The sequence below is a fragment of the Mirounga leonina genome, unplaced genomic scaffold (assembly GCF_011800145.1).
Source record: "Mirounga leonina isolate KUSES-001 unplaced genomic scaffold, KU_Mleo_1.0 Mir_93, whole genome shotgun sequence".
Taxonomy (NCBI): domain Eukaryota; kingdom Metazoa; phylum Chordata; class Mammalia; order Carnivora; family Phocidae; genus Mirounga; species Mirounga leonina.
In genome coordinates, this window is record NW_023270854.1 from 10,009,073 (window position 1) to 10,026,921 (window position 17,849).

Genomic DNA, 17,849 nt, shown 5'->3' on the forward strand with positions numbered 1-17,849 from the left:
TCACAGAAGACATACTTCAAATTTGATAAAATGTAGATAGTTTCATGATTTAAAATGTAATAATGCATAACCTTTAGGACTTGGTGCATCGTGCACATTTTTGAGGAAACAAATGTCATAACTATAGTCATCACAATATGGCCTTCCTTGTAACACACGTGACCATTTGCTTATGTTACAGTCACAACTACATACATATGAATTTGTACGATGTTTGGGGATTTGAAGATACAAATAGAATGACTAATATTTTAAATAAAGTTTCCGTGAAACATTTAAAATGTAAAAACCACTTGTAATTTCTGGAAGTTAGTTTACAAAATCAAACTCAGATAACTATTTTTGCAGTTTAAATTTCTGTAAATTAGTGACATTTGTTTCTGTATCATATAAGGTCAGAGGACAACTCTGTAGCTTTTAGATTTGTTGAAGATATTTGCAATAAAATCCTTCACTTTTATTTTATCAATATTTATATTACCTGGCAAAGGAGAATACGAATGCATACCTTTTGACACAATGTTCTGGAAAAGATGTTTGAATGGATATGTATCTGGGTGACAGATTAACTTTCCATATAAGCCATAGCACTTAGGCAGATTACATATTTAATACTTTTTAAATATACTTATTTTCAAGTTGTTTTGACTGTGCACAGTTTATTTATCATTGTAGAGCTGTTATTTTAATGCAAAATTTCTGCACACCCTAAAAAATGCTGGAATGCAGAAGAAAGAAAGGCTAAGGAAACTTGATATTGGTGTTAATTTGATAATGTAATCATTCCCTGGTTAAATCTTATCTTAGGGAATTTTATCAACAGGGCCAGTAGAACTGTTATTCATATATTTATTTTTTTGAAAATAGGTGGGAGAACTATGCTTAACAACAAAAAATTGAATATCTTAGCTTTGTAGAAGACAGTCAGTAAAGTATATTGAATACCATCTTGCTAATGCCCAATTTAACCATTTTTAGATATATCTGTATTCTTACTATGTAGCAAAAAGAAAATAAAACCTTTTAGACAAACTGCCAAATGCTGCTGTTCTGTCACTTATCAAAATGGCTGCAGTGGATTTTGTTCATTTTCAGGATAAAACTATGTAATTTGTGAAAGAAGACATTCATTAAAATTGTAGATGTAACAGCCTTGAATCCCAATAAAAACTCTTTGACAAAGAATGTAATTTGTACCTTGAAATCAGTTTTGTATGGGTTAGCGAGTGGATAAATACAATTTAAAAGATAATAGACATTAGTAAATCATCCACATTTGTCTACTTTTACTTATAAGGAAAATTAATGGATTATCCCTATTAGCTCAGGCTTTTGAAACTCTCTATGAATTTTAACTCTCACTGATGTCAATAGATAGCTATTAAAATTATCTTTGAGTGTCTGACATAAGAGAAAATATAATTTCCAAATCAGTAATATCTATTCCAGGAAACAATGATGCCAATTTGACTCCCAAAAGAAAGCCTCCTAAGTGATACTCCATACCAAGTAAACTAAAAACATGAAGACCAACAGAGCAGCATTCCAGTTAAAATGTTTTATAAAAGCACCATCTCTCCCACGAAGAACATAATGTTCTGATATCACTGTGGTATCAGTTAAAAAAAATCAAATAGTGCTATCAGCCATCCTGAAAGAACAGAACACAAAACGCTTGTATTAAAAGAACAGATGAAATTTCACATAAACTGAAGTTTTCTTCTCTGACTGATAATCATTTTCTCACCTTACAAGCTGGATTTCCAGTGATAATGGATGTCTAAATGCATGCTGAGAGCAACACGCAGTAAATGATAACTGTTGTGGGGCCAAACTAATAATTCAGTATTTTGATCCACTTCTGTTAACAGATAATAGTAAGACGGGCAATCTATCTTACTATTGATTATCTAATGATTTCAAAAAAATACAGGACATTTTAACTCTTCCTTAGAATTTTTTCTCTTAAATATTTAGTCAGTTTTTCTTGGGTTTTATGTTTTCTGGGGTTTTTTGTTTGTTTGTTTTTGTTCAGGATATTGTTGGTCTAATTAATAAAAGCTTCGCTGACTTAACAAAGGCTTTTGCTTTATTATAAATCCTAATTCATTTCGATAGTTACTATGACAGGGAATATTTTCTAAAATGCTAAGAAAATATGGGGAATTTCTAATGTATTATACATTATTTTTAAATTGTGAACATGGCTAAATATACATGATTCATAAATTAAATATATTTCATATAGGTTCTTATACTATCCTTATAATATCAAAGCAAGAGTAAGAAATTATATAGCATAAACAATTCATAATCTGGATATGATTTCAAATTAGAGTCACTCAAATATAATCAAATAGTCATCAAACATATAACAAACCATGCCTTCATGATGGCTATATAAATGAAGTATTTAGTGAACATCAGTTGGATTAAGTGTAGTAATAAGACTTATTCCATGTTATTACATGACTCATAGAAACTGATTTTTATTTTTTACAGAACTTTTTTTTTTAAAGATTTTATTTATTTATTTGAAAGAGAGAGACACAGTGAGAGAGGGAACACAGCAGGGGGAGTGGGAGAGGGAGAAGCAGGCTTCCCGCAGAGCAGGGAGCCCAATGTGGGCTCCATCCCAGGTCCCTGGGATCATGATTTGAGCCGAAGGCAGACGCTTAACGACTGAGCCACCCAGGCACCCCTACACAACTATTTTTAAACCCACAATGGTTATTTAACAGAACATAAAAGACAAAGGAAAAATCAAAAGGAGGAAAAGATAAGAAGAAACTAATCCAAAAGAATTATCTTAGTTTTGACAATAACATTTTTGACATAAAATGAAATGAGATAGCCTTCCAAAAGATAATTTTAACTTCCAAGTAAGTGTTTATTTAGGAATGGTAAATCCTATCCAGAAAAAGCAGTATTTTATTTTATTTCATTTTTTATTGTGGTGAGCATTTTGGTTTTTTTGTTGTTGTTTCGAATTTTTATTTAAATTCTAGTTAGTTATTATATTATAGTATTGGTTTCAGCAGAATTCAGTGATTCATCACATATAACACCCAGTGCTCATCATAACAAGTGTCTTCCTTAATAAGAATCTGTATTTTAAAGGTTTTTTTTTTTTTAAGATTTTATTTATTTGACAGAGAGAGAGTACAAGCAGGGGGAGCGACAGGGAGAGGGAGAAGCAGGCTCCCACTAAGCAGAGAGCCTGACCATGTGGGGCTTGATCCCAGGACCCTAGGATCATGACCTAAGCCAAAGGCAGAGGCTTAACCATCTGAGCCACCCAGGTGCCCGAAGCTGTATTTTTAAATATAGGTACTGGAGGGGTGCCTGGGTGGCTCAGATGGTTAAGCGTCTGCCTTCGGCTCGGGTCATGATCCCAGGGTTCTGGGATCGAGTTCCGCATCGGGCTCCCTGCTAGGCAGGGAGCCTGCTTCTCCCTCTGACTCTGCCTCTCTCTCTCTCTCTGACTTTCATGAATAAATAAATAAAACATTAAAAATATATATATAGGTACTAAAAGTGAATAATCACAACAAAATCCCACTCTTTACATGCATGTGATTTTATTGTTGCCCTACTTAAAAAACAAAACTAAAACACAAAACCTCTCTCCTGCTGTTAATCTTGTCTCCATTAAAGTTTTAACAGGAAGTAATTGCTAAAACTGTTACTTAAATGCTGTACCATAGAAATAAATCCATAAGCATAATCATAAAACCTTTAAGAAAATAGGAGTTATGTGGAAAAAAATCACAGTTTTAATAAAAAGAAGAATTTAAGAATACAGAGTACTTTTGGGGAGCAGAACTTGGCAGGGTTGGATATTACAAAAGCAAGTCATCGTAACAGTTGAAAGTGGAGGAAAGTTGCTTATGTTAGAAGTGTGCAGAGAAATAAGTATGTGTGTGAAAATTTGGAACAGAAGGCCCCTTACATGTAATCATTTTTAGAAAGACACCAGTAACAAAGGTAACTTAATTTTTAAAAGTTCTACCAATACTACTTTGTAGGATATCACAAGAATTCACCTTAGCCTTTACCTTTAATAAACATTTTACAAACTCAACACCCTTAAATTTCTCATTGGGTGTCTCAATATACATGCATCATAGATTTGGCAAAGATAATGTTTCAATATAACTAATTATCTCAACATATTAGTCCAATCACTTTCTATCAGGAGTGTAGACTTTTTTCTTTTTTTTTTTTTTCAAAGATTTTATTTATTTATTTGAGAGAGAATGAGAGAGAGCACATGAGAGGGGGGAGGGTCAGAGGGAGAAGCAGACTCCCTGCCGAGCAGGGAGCCCGATGCGGGACTCGATCCAGGGACTCCAGGATCATGACCTGAGCCGAAGGCAGTCGCTTAACCAACTGAGCCACCCAGGCGCCCTAGACTTTTTTCTTAAAAATATTTTATCTCTTTTTTTCTCCTCTTATCCTTGCATACAGTTAAATCTAGACCAAGTTTTCTTTCCTCAAATCTTGATGTGTATTATATTTGCTCTTTTATAAAGGTACCCCTTGGTTTATTTTTTAGTTACACTATTTACTCTATAACTGTTTCATCATTCAGTGTACATTTTGAGTACCTATGATGGCCTAGGCAAGGTACCATATTCTGACACTTTCTCAGTGAACAAACATAAGCCCTCGACTATGGAGCCAATGTAATGCTGAATCAAGGAGTTTACATTATTGTGGACTTTGTTTGTTTTGCCATTACCATTCTGAAGTTTTATTTTTATTCCTCTATCATTTAGTTCATGGCAATAGTTTCTTTATATATATTCCACCTAATTGATCTCCTATGTTACAATTATTAATACTGTAGGAAATATTTCCTTTATTTTTGCACATATTGTCCACTTACTTTTCAGCCTTTTGTCTTAATGGATCTACAGAAACTATGTTTCAGACATAATGTTCCATTCACTTTTTATTATCAGAACCTTTATTTCTGGAGCACCTGAGCGGGTCAGCCATTAAGCGTCTGCCTTTGGCTCAGGTCATGATCCTGGAGTACCCGCTGAGCAGGGAGCCCGCTTCTCCCTTCACCCCTCACCCTGCTCATGTGTTCTTGCTCTCAAATAAATAAACAAAACCTTAAAAAAAAGGACCTTATTTCTGTCTTCCTGCATTTTCTTTTTTCTTTTCTTTTTTTTTTTTTATTCATGAGAGACAGAGTGAGAGAGAAAAGCAGAGGGAGAAGCAGGCTCCCAAGGAGCAGGGAGACCGATGCGGGACTCCATCCCAGGACCCTGAGATCATGACCTGAGCCGAAGGCAGTAACCATCTGAGCCACCCAGGCGCCCCCTTCCTGCATTTTCTTAAGTTGTTTTCTGCATATTCAATATTCTCTATTATAAAGATACAATAAAATTGTAAAAATAATACTTTAAAAATATTCAGTAAAAATCATTCCAGACTATCAGCTTCTCTACCTTTCGATTTTTTTGTTTCACTGGTCTTATAATTCTCTCACTTTTTTTCTAATAATTTATTCAGGTTACCTTTTAAACGATCATATTCCACAAAGCTAACCTCAGGATGAAAATACACACAAACACACACACACATTGAAAAGTACAATCTCCTAATTATCCACGATTTATAGTACAGAGGACAGGAGTTCTTTAATAATAGTTTTATAACTCTATTGTATTTGATACTTTTTATTGCTCGTATAAATTTTTCTGTAATCATATAATTTAAATTAACATATATGATTTTTATTCATGATGGCTTTTTCCTGTAAAGTATGAAAACATGATGAAATGGAAAATAATTTCTTTTTGCACACAGTCAGTTCTTTGAGTGTTATTCCGTTGAAGATTTGCATAAATATTATTCATCAAAAATGGAAGTGGTAGCATTGATTACTGAAATCCTTTAAGCTTTCATTGATTATTGAAATCCTTTGAACAAGAGCTACTTCTAAAATAACCCAATCTACAAAATATCTGAAGGTATTCCCAATGAGCAGTGTAATCATTGGGAAAGTTCATAGCTTACTTTATTTTAAATATATTTTTATGTCATTTGTGACATAGCTGTAATTCAGATATCATTTCCTCCAAGACACCTTGTGTAGGTGTGGCTGAATGTCGGCCTGCTCTGTTTCTTTAGAACTAAATGCCAAGTGCTAATAAAAACTCACTGCATGCAATGGAAAATATCTGTTCATGAATATGTCTCTCTAATAGATGTAAGCATTTGAAGGATGCTTTATTCAAATATCTATTCCCCATACATACCAAGGAGTTTGGCACAGGACAGATAATAAATAAGTGTTTGTTGACTGAAGTGATCCTTGAATTATATTCTATCTAATTTCTGACTTCCAAGTCTGAGTTACATTAAGAAGACATCATAAAATCTCTTAATTTGCCTTTCAGTCATATAGAAATGTTTTCAGTCATACTAGAAATATGTACAATACTAAGGGTATTATAATCATTTAATTTTTTTATACTGGACTGTCAATTACTTAAGGATAATGACTGTTTCTTTTTTAAAGTGCCTGATACATATTGATCCCAAATAAATATTTCTCCAATGAAGTTAAATATATATAAATGAGATGACTGGTCACATCTCTCATTAAGGACTAGATGCATTTTTTACAGCAATGTTATTCATTTGTGTTTTTCAAGCAAAACATAAGAACAATTACCTGCTGAAATAATGCTTTAATTCTGTGATTTTATGTTGCTGTGTGATGCAATGTCCAAAATTAAGGATTTGAGAGTAGAAAGCAGGAAACAAAAGTTTAAGGGAACTCAATGCTTGTGCTAGGAGTTGTGACGATTTCCACTTAAGGGGGGTGGGGAGAAAAGTAAAGCAAGAGGAAGAATCTTGAAATAAAACAAAAAATGAAAATTTTATATCCTGTATACCTCTGATTTCTTCATAAATAGCAATACTTATAATGCACACATAATTTATACAAATTATTTATTACTTTATTCATAAAAGAAGAATATATTTAATATCCTTAAACACATGTCATCCTTGATTTTTTTTTTAATAAAATAAAAGCTCAAATCCATTTGTTTTGAAAATAGAACGGGAATAAAGTGAGTTTAGCCATTTAGCAGCACTAACCAACAAAAACAAGGATGAACATGGCTCATGGTACCTGTGTACTTGAATATGTTACTTGTATTGAATATTGACTACAATCAATTGGTGGGTGGTTTTAAAACATCAATAATAAAATTAATAATGTTCTTCCTTGATGTGTTCAAAAGAAGTCTGATTCCACTCATAGCAATATCCTATTGTTTCCAATCTCAACATGAAATGAGACTGATATTTTTATAACAGTAGGAGGAGGACAATTCATGGTGACTATACTTGGAAATTTTGGGTAATCAGGGCTGTCTTTTTAAAATACCCTATGCCTCATAGAAAATCCACTATACTGATATTTTTGTGTCAATATTGTGGCTTCTTAACCTTTAAATTCTAACATTAGCACATGCGGATCAATAAATCTTAGTAATGTCCTCAATTAAAATCACTATGTCCTTATTATGCTTACCAGAGAACCACTGCAGTTAGCTGTAAAAGCAGTCTGAATGAATGGAAGCAGTTTTCATTATGCATAACATAGTCATCTCTACCAGAATTTATTGGAAGTCAGGTTAATGACTCCAACCATGTTAGAAAACAGATACCCTATACAAAGATGCAACCTTGATGGGATTCCAGAGTATTGCCTTTGCCAAGATAGACAGTGAAATCTCACTTAATTTTTTCACAGAGTAAACAGTAAATAAATATAGATTCATTGAGCCAATAGTGCATGTATTTATGAGATAGTAAACTCATCTTCTTATATACGGTATTCTAAGGTAAGCTCATTCATTCAACAGATATAAAATTAATTCCAACTATTTGATCAGCAATGTGTTAGGTGAGTGGGGATTAAGATAAACAAAACAAAACAAAACAAAAAATAGTCTCACTACCTTAAGAAATTCATGGAATATTGGGGCAACTGGGTGGCTCAGTTGGTTAAGTGGCTAACTCTTGGTTTCAGCTCAGGTCATGATCTCAGGAATTGGGATTGAGTCCTGAGTGGGGCTTCGGGCTTAGCAGGGAGTCTGCTTGAGGATTCTCTCTCTTCCTCTGCCCCTCCTCCCACTTACTCTTACTCTCTCTCTCAAATAAATAAATAATCTTAAAAAAAGAAAAAAAAAATCACTGAATCCTAAACTAACTGCTTTTATAACCAACTATTACAATACAATATTAAATATTTTATGATATTTTTAAATTACTCTAGGATCACAGAGGAAGAAGGGATTTTGTCAATTTGTAGTGGTCTCAGAAGGTTTCATAGAAGAAATGACTCAGAGAAGACACTTAAAAACAAGTACTATTTCTTCTTCAAATATTGTTAAAATGCCTATGCTACCCAAAGCAGTCTACACATTCGATGCAATCCCTATCAAAATACCATCAACATTTTTCACAGAGCTAGAACAAACAATCCTAAAATTTGTATGGAACCAGAAAAGATCCTGAATAGCCAAAGGAATGTTGAAAGAAAAAACCAAAGCTGGTGGCATCACAATTCCAGACTACAAACTATATTACAACGCTGTAATCATCCAGAGAGTATGGTACTAGCACAAAAATAGATACACAGATCAATGGAATGGAAGAGAAAACCCAGAAATGGACACTCAACTCTATGGCCAACTAATCTTTGACAAAGCAGGAAAGAATATACAATGGAAAAGACAGTCTCTTCAACAAGTGGTGTTGGGAAAATTGGACAGTCAGAAACCTCTTTGACCTCAGCTGCAGCAACTTCTTGCTACACACCTCTCTAAAGGCAAGGGAAATGAAGGCAAAATGAACTATTGGGACTTCATCAAGATGAAAAGCTTTTGCACAGCAAAGGAAACAGATGACAAAACCAAAAGACAACCTATAACATGGAAGGAGATATTTGCAAGTGTCTTACCAGATAAAGGGCTAGTATTCAAAATCTATAAAGAACTTATCAAAATCAACACCCACAAAACAAATAATCCAGTCTTGAAATGGGCAGAAGACACAAACAGATATTTCCCCAAAGAAGATATACAAATGGCCAACAGACACTTGGAAAAATGCTCAACATCACTTGGCATCAGGGAAATACAAATCAAAACTACAATGAGGTATCACTTCACACCAGTCAGAATGGCTAAATTTAACAAGTCAGGAAATGACAGATGTTGGCGAGGATGCAAAGAAAGGGGAACCCTCCTACACTGTTGGTGGGAATGCAAGCTGGTGCAGCCACTCTGGAAAACAGTATGGAGGTTCCTCAAAAAGTTGAAAATAGAGCTACCCTATGACTCCACAATTGTACTACTAGGTATTTACTACAAGCATAAAAACATAGTGATCCAAAGGGGTACCTGCACCCCGATGTTTATTGTAGCAATGTCCACAAAACCCAAAATATGGAAAGTCACAGATGTCCTTTGACAGATGGATGGATAAAGAAGATGTAATATATATATATATACACACACAATGGAATATTACTCAGCCATCAAAAAATTGAAATCTAACCATTTGCAATGATGTGGATGGAACTAGGGGGTATTATTCTAAATGAAATAAGTCAATCAGAGAAAGACAATCAAGTGGCAGTTAAGAAACAAGACAGGATCATAGGGGAAGAGAGGGAAGAATAAAATCAGACAAAATCAGAGAAGGAGATGAACTATAAGAGACTCAACTCTAGCAAACAAACTGAGGGTTGCTGGAGGAGAGGTGGGGGGGGATGGGGTAACTGGGTGATGAACATTAAGGAGGGCACTTGGTATAATGAGCACTGGGTGTTATACGCAACTGATGAATTACTAAACTCTACCTCTGAAACCAATAATGCACTATATGTTAACTTATTAAAGTTAAATAAATAAAAAATACTATTTCAAGGAACTGGATGGAAAGGTTATACAAGGAGTATGGAAAGAATATTCATATCAGAATATACTGTTTCTTTAAAAATACAAGTGGTTTGAGGGTTGTGAAAAGTGGCAGAACATCAAGCTGCATAGACAGATTGGAATGTACATGATTTTAATGTTGTTCTGCTGGGTAACATCTTATAATGATAGATTTTATGCAAAACTATCTGTAGAATCCAAAGAGTACAGACTCTGAAGTCAGGCAGACTAGAAAGTTAGTTTCTCACCAACAGAAGCATGTAGTGGTTACAATTAAGGGCTTTTGAGTCAAACTTCCTGGGTTCAAATCTAGGCTCCACCATGTCCTGGAGATGTGGTATTGCTTAAGTTCATTAGGAATGATGTGTGCCTGCTAAGCATATATTACTTCTCCTTCCCCATCTATCAAGCAGAGATATTAAGAGGAGCACTGTGGGTGACAGTAATTGTTCTCCATGACTCACCCCCCTTTTGTTTGAGAATATAATAGATTGTTCCCCACATCCAGGGAAACTTCAGGGTCAATGGGATGTGAACAAATGTCACATTTATCTTATCTAAGCAGAAGCTTCAGGTACCATTGTTTATTTTCAGCCACCCTATATTCTTATACCCTGAGAATGGTAGCTCTGGGGAAAAGTCTTGTAGTTCACAGGCAAAGACACTGTAATTCTCCAACTGACAGGTAACCTGACAGGAAAAGACTAACCCTAAAAGTCCAGCAAAAAGGAAGCCTTTTGGTCAAAAGGAGTTCTTAGTGATACTAAAGTCAATCACCTTACATTTTATTAATTTTCATTGATCATAACTGTTGCCCTTAGATGAATTGGCTTGTAGCCTTACCAGTCATTTTGTTTTCACTTTGGCTATTATAATTATCAGATCTCATCAAACTCATATTTCAATAACTCATTGGAATTTTCCTGGGTAAACTTCCTGTCTCTGCTTTTAGAATTACTAGAAAGACTTTTTGTCTTCCTTCTATATTTGGCAAGAGAAGTAAAAATTTTGAAAAGTTTCTCAGAAATATGATCTATGTGTGATAATAGATCCCAGGCAAAACCAGTGCCATGCATTGACAAGTGCAAGCTTAATGAATGGGTAAAATGGTATGTTATTTGGAGGTTTGTGAAGGCTTCTAAGTCATGTAAAATGAATTAATATGTTAATATAAACTATCTCAGAAGACCCAAGCATAATCACTTGAAGAAAGTATGCAAGAAATATAATCACAAGTATTTTAATCATATTATAACATGCACATAAAAAAGCATGGAGACCATGGACTATGTTAGTTGAAAATACATATATATTTAGAGATAAGATTTGCATATTAAGCCATGTTATTATGCTTATGCAAATCAAATACCACTTAAAACTTCTTCATTACAAGGAGGAACTTAATGTCATTTTGCCTTTAAAACACATACTTAAGTAATGAAATTCACATCACATGGTTTAACTCCTCTTCAAATTCACTGATGTCTAGAATATAGTTCACTTTCTTATTTTTTTTAAAGATTTTATTTATTTATTTGAGAGAGAGAGAATGAGAGAGAGAGAGAGAGAGCACATGAGAGGGGGGAGGGTCAGAGGGAGAAGCAGACTCCCTGCTGAGCAGGGAGCCCGATCCGGGACTCCATCCTGGGATTCCAGGATCATGACCTGAGCCGAAGGCAGTCGCTTAACCAACTGAGCCACCCAGGCACCCTAGTTCACTTTCTTATGATAATGAAACAACCTCCTTGCCTGGTATCATGTGCTGTGTAAATTCAAACTACAATCATTCGATTCAGAAGAAACAATATCCAGTGGTCTATCTATACATAATTAGAAAGATTCTTAAAAACTATGTGTTACCTCGCCAATAGGGTATCTTCATCAGTAAAGTCTAGTAACACAATTACAAGTTCAGTTGTCAGATTATAAGGGATTGCATTTGCACAATCAATGTTAGATTATGAGGTTATTGGGGTTTTCCCAGAATTCCATGGAACAGTGCAGAAGTGGAAAGCTATTAGAAGTAGTCACAAGAATCTAATTTCTTTTTTTTTTTAAGATTTTTTTTTTATTTGAGAGAGAGAGAATGAGAGAGAGAGCACATGAGAGGGGGGAGGGTCAGAGGGAGAAGCAGACTCCCCGCCGAGCAGGGAGCCCGATGCGGGACTCGATCCAGGGACTCCAGGATCATGACCTGAGCCGAAGGCAGTCGCTTAACCAACTGAGCCACCCAGGCGCCCCTAATTTCTAATGTATGTGAAATATATAGGCATACCTCAGAGATATTGTAGGTTCAGTCCTAGACCACTGCAATAAAGTAAATATCACAATGAAGAGAGTCAGATGAATTTTTTGGTTTCCCAATACATATAAAAGTTATGCTTACACTATACTGTGGTCTAGTTAGTGTGCAATAGCATTATGTCTTTACAATGTACATACCTTAATTAAAAATACTTTATTGCCAAAACATGCTAACCACCATCTGAGCTTTCAGCAAGTCATAATCTTTTTGCTGGTGGAAGGTATTGCCTCAATTTGATGGCTGTTGTTTGATCAGTGTGGTGGTTGATGAAGGCTGGAGTGGCTGTAACAATTTCTTAAAATAAGACAATAAAGTTTGCCACATAAGATTGACTCTTCCTTTCACAAATAATTTCTCTGCAGCATGTGATTCTGTCTGATAGCATTTTACCCACAGTAGAACTTCTTTCAAAACTGGTGTGAATCCTCTCAAACCCCACCTCCACTTTACTGACTAAGTTTATATAATATCCTAAATCCTTTGCTGTCATTTCATCAATCTTCACACCATCCTCCCCAGGAGTAGATTCCTTCTCAAGAAACCACTTTCTTTCCCTGTGAAGCAACTCATTCATTCAAGTTTTATCCTGAGATTATAGCAATTCAAGTCACATCTTTACGCTCCACTTATTATTCTAATTCTGTAGCTACTTCTAAGATACTTGCATTTACTTCCTTCATTGAAGTCTTGAACCCCTCAAAGTCCTCATGAAGGTTGGAATCAGCTTTTTCCAAACTTCTGTTAATGTTGATATTTTGATCTCTTCGCATGAACGTTTTTTTTTTTTTTAAGATTTTATTTATTTGACAGAGAGAGACACAGAGAGAGAGGGAACACAAGCAGGGGGAGTGGGAAAGGGAGAAGCAGGCTTCCCGCCGAGCAGGGAGCCAGATGTGGGGCTCGATCCCAGGACCCTGGGATCATGACCTGAGCCAAAGGCATATGCTTAACGACTGAGCCACCCAGGCACCCCCGCATGAACTTTCTTAATGGCATCTAGAATGGTGGATCCTTTCCAGAAGGCTTTCAATTTACATTTCGAAGAGGCATCAGAGGAATCAATATCCATGTCAACTATAGGCTTACAAGTATACTTCTTAAATCATAAGACCTGAAAGTCAAAATTACCTCTTGGACCATAGATTGCAGAACGGATGTGTTAGCAGACATGAAAACAACATTAATCTCATTGTACATTTCTATCAGAGCACTTGGGTGACCAGGTACATTGTCAATGAGCAGTAATATTTTGAAAGAATTTTTTTTTTTCCCCCAAGTAGTAAGTCTCAACAGCAGACTTAAAATATGTGGTAAACCATATTGTAAGCAGATGTGTAGTTATCCCCTTTGCTCTTCCATTTCCAGAGCACAGTCAGAGTAGAATTAACATAATTCTGAAGGGCCCAAGGATTTTCAAAATGGTAAATGAGCATTAGCTTCAACTGAAAGTCACCAGTTCCATGAGCCTCTATAAAAGGGTCAACCTGTCCTTTAAAGTTTTGAAGACAGGCATTGACTTCTCCTCTCTAGCTATGAAAGTCTTAAATGGCTTCTTCTTCCAATATAAGCCTGTTTCATCTACCCTGAAAATATGTTGTTTAGTGTAGCCACTTTCACTCATTATCTTAGATAGGTGTTCTGGATAACTTACTCCAGCTTCTACATCAAAACTTACTGCTTCACTTTGTACTTTTATGTTATAGAGGTGACTTAATTCCTTAAACCTTATGAACTAACCTCTGCTAGTTTCAAACTTTTCTTCTGCAGCTTCCCCACCTCTCAGCCTTCATACAGGAAGACCTAGAGCCTTGCTCTAGATTAGGCTTTGGGTTAGGGGAATGTTGTGGCTGGTTTGACCTTCTATCCAGACACTAAAACTTTCTCCATCGAATCAGTAAGGCTGTTTTGCTTTTATTATCATTTGTGTTTCACTGAGCAGCACTTTAATTTCCTTCAAGAATTTTTCCTTTGTGTTTACAACTTTTTAACAGTGTGGCACAAGAGGCCAGCTTCTGCCTATCCCAGCTTTTGACATGCCTTCCTCACTAAGCTGAATCATTTCTAGCTTCGGATTTAAAGTGAGACATGTGTACTCTTCATTTCACTTGAACACTTAAAGGCCACTGAAGGGTTATTGTTTGGCCTAATTTTAATCTTTGTGTCTCAGAGAATAGGAAGACCCAGGGAGAGGTAGAGAGACAGAAGAATGGCTGGTCAGAACACACACCACATTTATTGACTAAGTTCACCATCTTATATTGGTGCAGCTCGTGGTGCCCCAAAACAGTTACAATAATAACATCAAAGACCACTAACCACAGATCACCAAACAATTAATAATGAAAAAGCTTGAAATATTGTGAATTACTAAAATGTGACAAGAGACAGAAAATGAACAAATGCTGTTGGAAAAATGGTCCTGATAGACTTGCTCTATGTAAGGTTGCCACAAACTTTCAATTTGTCTGCAAAGCACAATGAAGCAAAGCACAATAAAATGTGGTATGCCTATATTAGTGAGAATCTTAACTTTTACTGAAACAAACTTAAGTAAACTGATTTGATTTTGTAATAATTCATCAAACTTAGTGCCTATAATAAATACTATTTGAGGATATCTCTATTAAAATGTTTCATATATGCATTTCACAAAATACATTTAAAAGTTATCTCTAATAATATGAAAAATGTGAAGATCCTTAAAGATTTATTCCTTGACTGTAGGAATGGTGTCAGTTTACTATGTCTCATTTTCTTTTTTTTTTAATTTTAAAGGCATTTAATAGTAGAAAAATAATATGTCCTCACATATAGCATTGAAAATTATTGCCATACATGTTATTGTGTTATTCAAACCATAGTAAGAGCACTGAATTGTTTAAGAAATCAATTTTGTCCCCATGAGTTACTAACTCGATTATTGGAAATACTACATAGTAGGAAATGTACTTGGGAATATGGTAAACCTTTGCCTCTTTTCTATTTTAGGGTTATTGGGAGTGCCATGTGAACAACTTTTTGTATGTATGATTGCATGAGCCAATTGTTAATAGACAATTATAAATTACTTAAATATGAATTATCAGTTATAATGGTGGCTTTTACTTCTCAATAACTGAAACTAAAAATTCTTAATTTTACCTTGATGGAAAAGATCACCCACCTATTAACATCTGGATAATGTCCAAAACAGCTCCACAAATTGATTTGCCAGCAATGACTTCCCAAAGTAATCTGATTGAATTGAAGAGAGAAGAATTAAAATGAATGAAGGAAGAGGTGAACTATCTGTGTTTAATCTCCAGTTTCATCAGAAATCGATTAACTAGCTGACTTTGGGTCCAAAAGAATTAATTATACTCATTCTCCAGTATAATTAACAACACTATGGCCATCTCCCAAAATATTCATTAAACAGTCAGGAACAATATGAAATTCAAATTAAAATTGAAAAAGAGATTAAATAGCAGTAGTCATCTCTAAAAAGAATCATACTACATCTGATGAAATCATCTGAGCAATACAAAATATGGAAATACATTTTGTGTTACATTTAATTATCATTAATTCCAGCACTGCAAGCTGGCAGCTATTTTAGGCTCATTACAAGGACTAAAATGGGCTAGAATGTTAATATGAATCTATCCTCATTGGAATAATGGAAGTATGCTTCAAAGTTAAAGAAAGTTTAAAAATAAAGTTCAGAGTTTTGGTTAATTTCTTACATTTTCAATTAGAAATATGCATTACACATAACGCTGATAATACACTGATTACAATACAGTAACAACAATAAAAACATCTATCAACATTTTCTTTCTCATAAAAACTTTTAAAATATATATGCTCATTGCGTGTTTTAACAAAAACAACTTTTGCTTTGTCTGTAGATTTAAATTAAGTCTTATGGTATAAAATCATGTTTTCAGTAATATTTGAGTCTTAGTATTTATAATTTCCTTATCTGGCTGCAGGCATACTGTATTTTCTGAAAAATATTGCAACCATAAGGTTGATGCATGCACAAATGAAGTCATACATGCATTAAGTGACAAGATACTTCAATCACAGCCACGGTTGGGATAGTTTGTAGCTGAAATGTAAAATTTCAGTCTATGGAAAAACTACTTACTAGCTTAACATATTTTAAATTTTGATATAATACGTTTTTCTGTTACCAGGAGACAGGTTTCAACTATCCAAGTTGTTAGTATGGAACTAACACTGTTCAATTCATTACAAAAGTAACTATATATATTGCATATTTTTATGAAAATATATTTCACATAGTGAAAATTATATATGGTATGATAATTCACAAACATTTAATAATATAGTGTCATATGCAAAAAAATTTTCACACACAAAAAATTGAATCATGCTCTCCTCAAAGGCATAACCAGTTAGGTTTTGTAGTTTGAAAGTTGCAGTTTTGAAATGCATGTGTGCATGTCATGTGTGTTTTTAAATGCATGTAATTTATAAAACCTTCCACAATGTCCTTTAAATGTCCATTAACTCTACTTTAGATTCAATATATGTATGAAAGATACTCAAATAAAGACACTATATATATTTTTAAAAGGTCTGGGAAAACAAAATTCTAAAATGACTGATTTTTAAACCTGAAGCAAACTGAAATCTTAGAAAGGATGACTGAGTATGTAAGTGATGTGTGCTACCCCAGAAAACAGAAAGAAAAGAAAGGATGACTGATAGGATGCAATTAGTCCACCTAACTGGTTCTATTTACATGGAGCAAAACCATGATTAACTTCTTCAAGGAGAACTATGAGAAAAGGAATAAAAATATAAAACTACTTTGATCATTCTTAGAGACACCCGTGATCTAAGCAGTGTCAGTGTATTTTAAAGTTTATGAAGCAAGCCTAGGTTTTTGTTTTGTTTGTTTGTTTTTTATTATTCCTTGAGTCATAAAGGAAAAAAAAAAAAAGGCTATCCTTCAGGTGACCAGGATCAGGATTATCTTCAGTTCAAATTTGAATTTCAGATAAAGGAGAAATAATCTGAAATGAAATTAGTTGAAAATATCACAGAAAAAGAGTTTCAAAATTGGGGGAGGGGAGCTAAAACAGAGTATGATAATCTAGGAAAAAATAGCTAAAGTAGTTTTGAAACATCAAGAAAATATGAGATAAATGTAAGAAGATTTCAAAGCAGATATACTACTTAGAAAAATATAGAATTATTAAACTAAACCAAATATATGGTAAAAGAAATATCTGTAAAGAAATGGAAACTGAATAAGTCTGTAGACCAGAAGAATAAAGATGCATTGTAATCAATCCAATACTGTGAAAAAACGAAACAAGAAACCTAGTCTTATATTTTAACTCTTATGTTGTGGATTCCACAAGGGGCTCAGAGATTTCATTAATTTTTCAAAGTGAAAGCTTATTTTTCCTTTTCTTTTTTTTATTATTATGTTCAATTAGCCAACATATAGTACATCATTAGTGTTCAACGATTCTTATTTTTTCTGTCACAGTATTGATTATACAGCCTTAAGAATATCATACCCTGTTTCAAAGAGGGCAGATTAA

General features: G+C 34.3%; 1 long non-coding RNA gene across 1 annotated transcript in view; it reads right to left on the minus strand.

The window, feature by feature from the left end:
* Positions 1 to 15,616, minus strand: part of LOC118004385 — a 265,095-nt gene extending 249,479 nt beyond the window's left edge. The window contains exon 1 of the long non-coding RNA XR_004677562.1: positions 15,449 to 15,616. This is a non-coding gene — a long non-coding RNA (uncharacterized LOC118004385). The remainder of the gene's footprint in view (positions 1 to 15,448) is intronic.
* Positions 15,617 to 17,849: the final 2,233 nt, after the last annotated feature.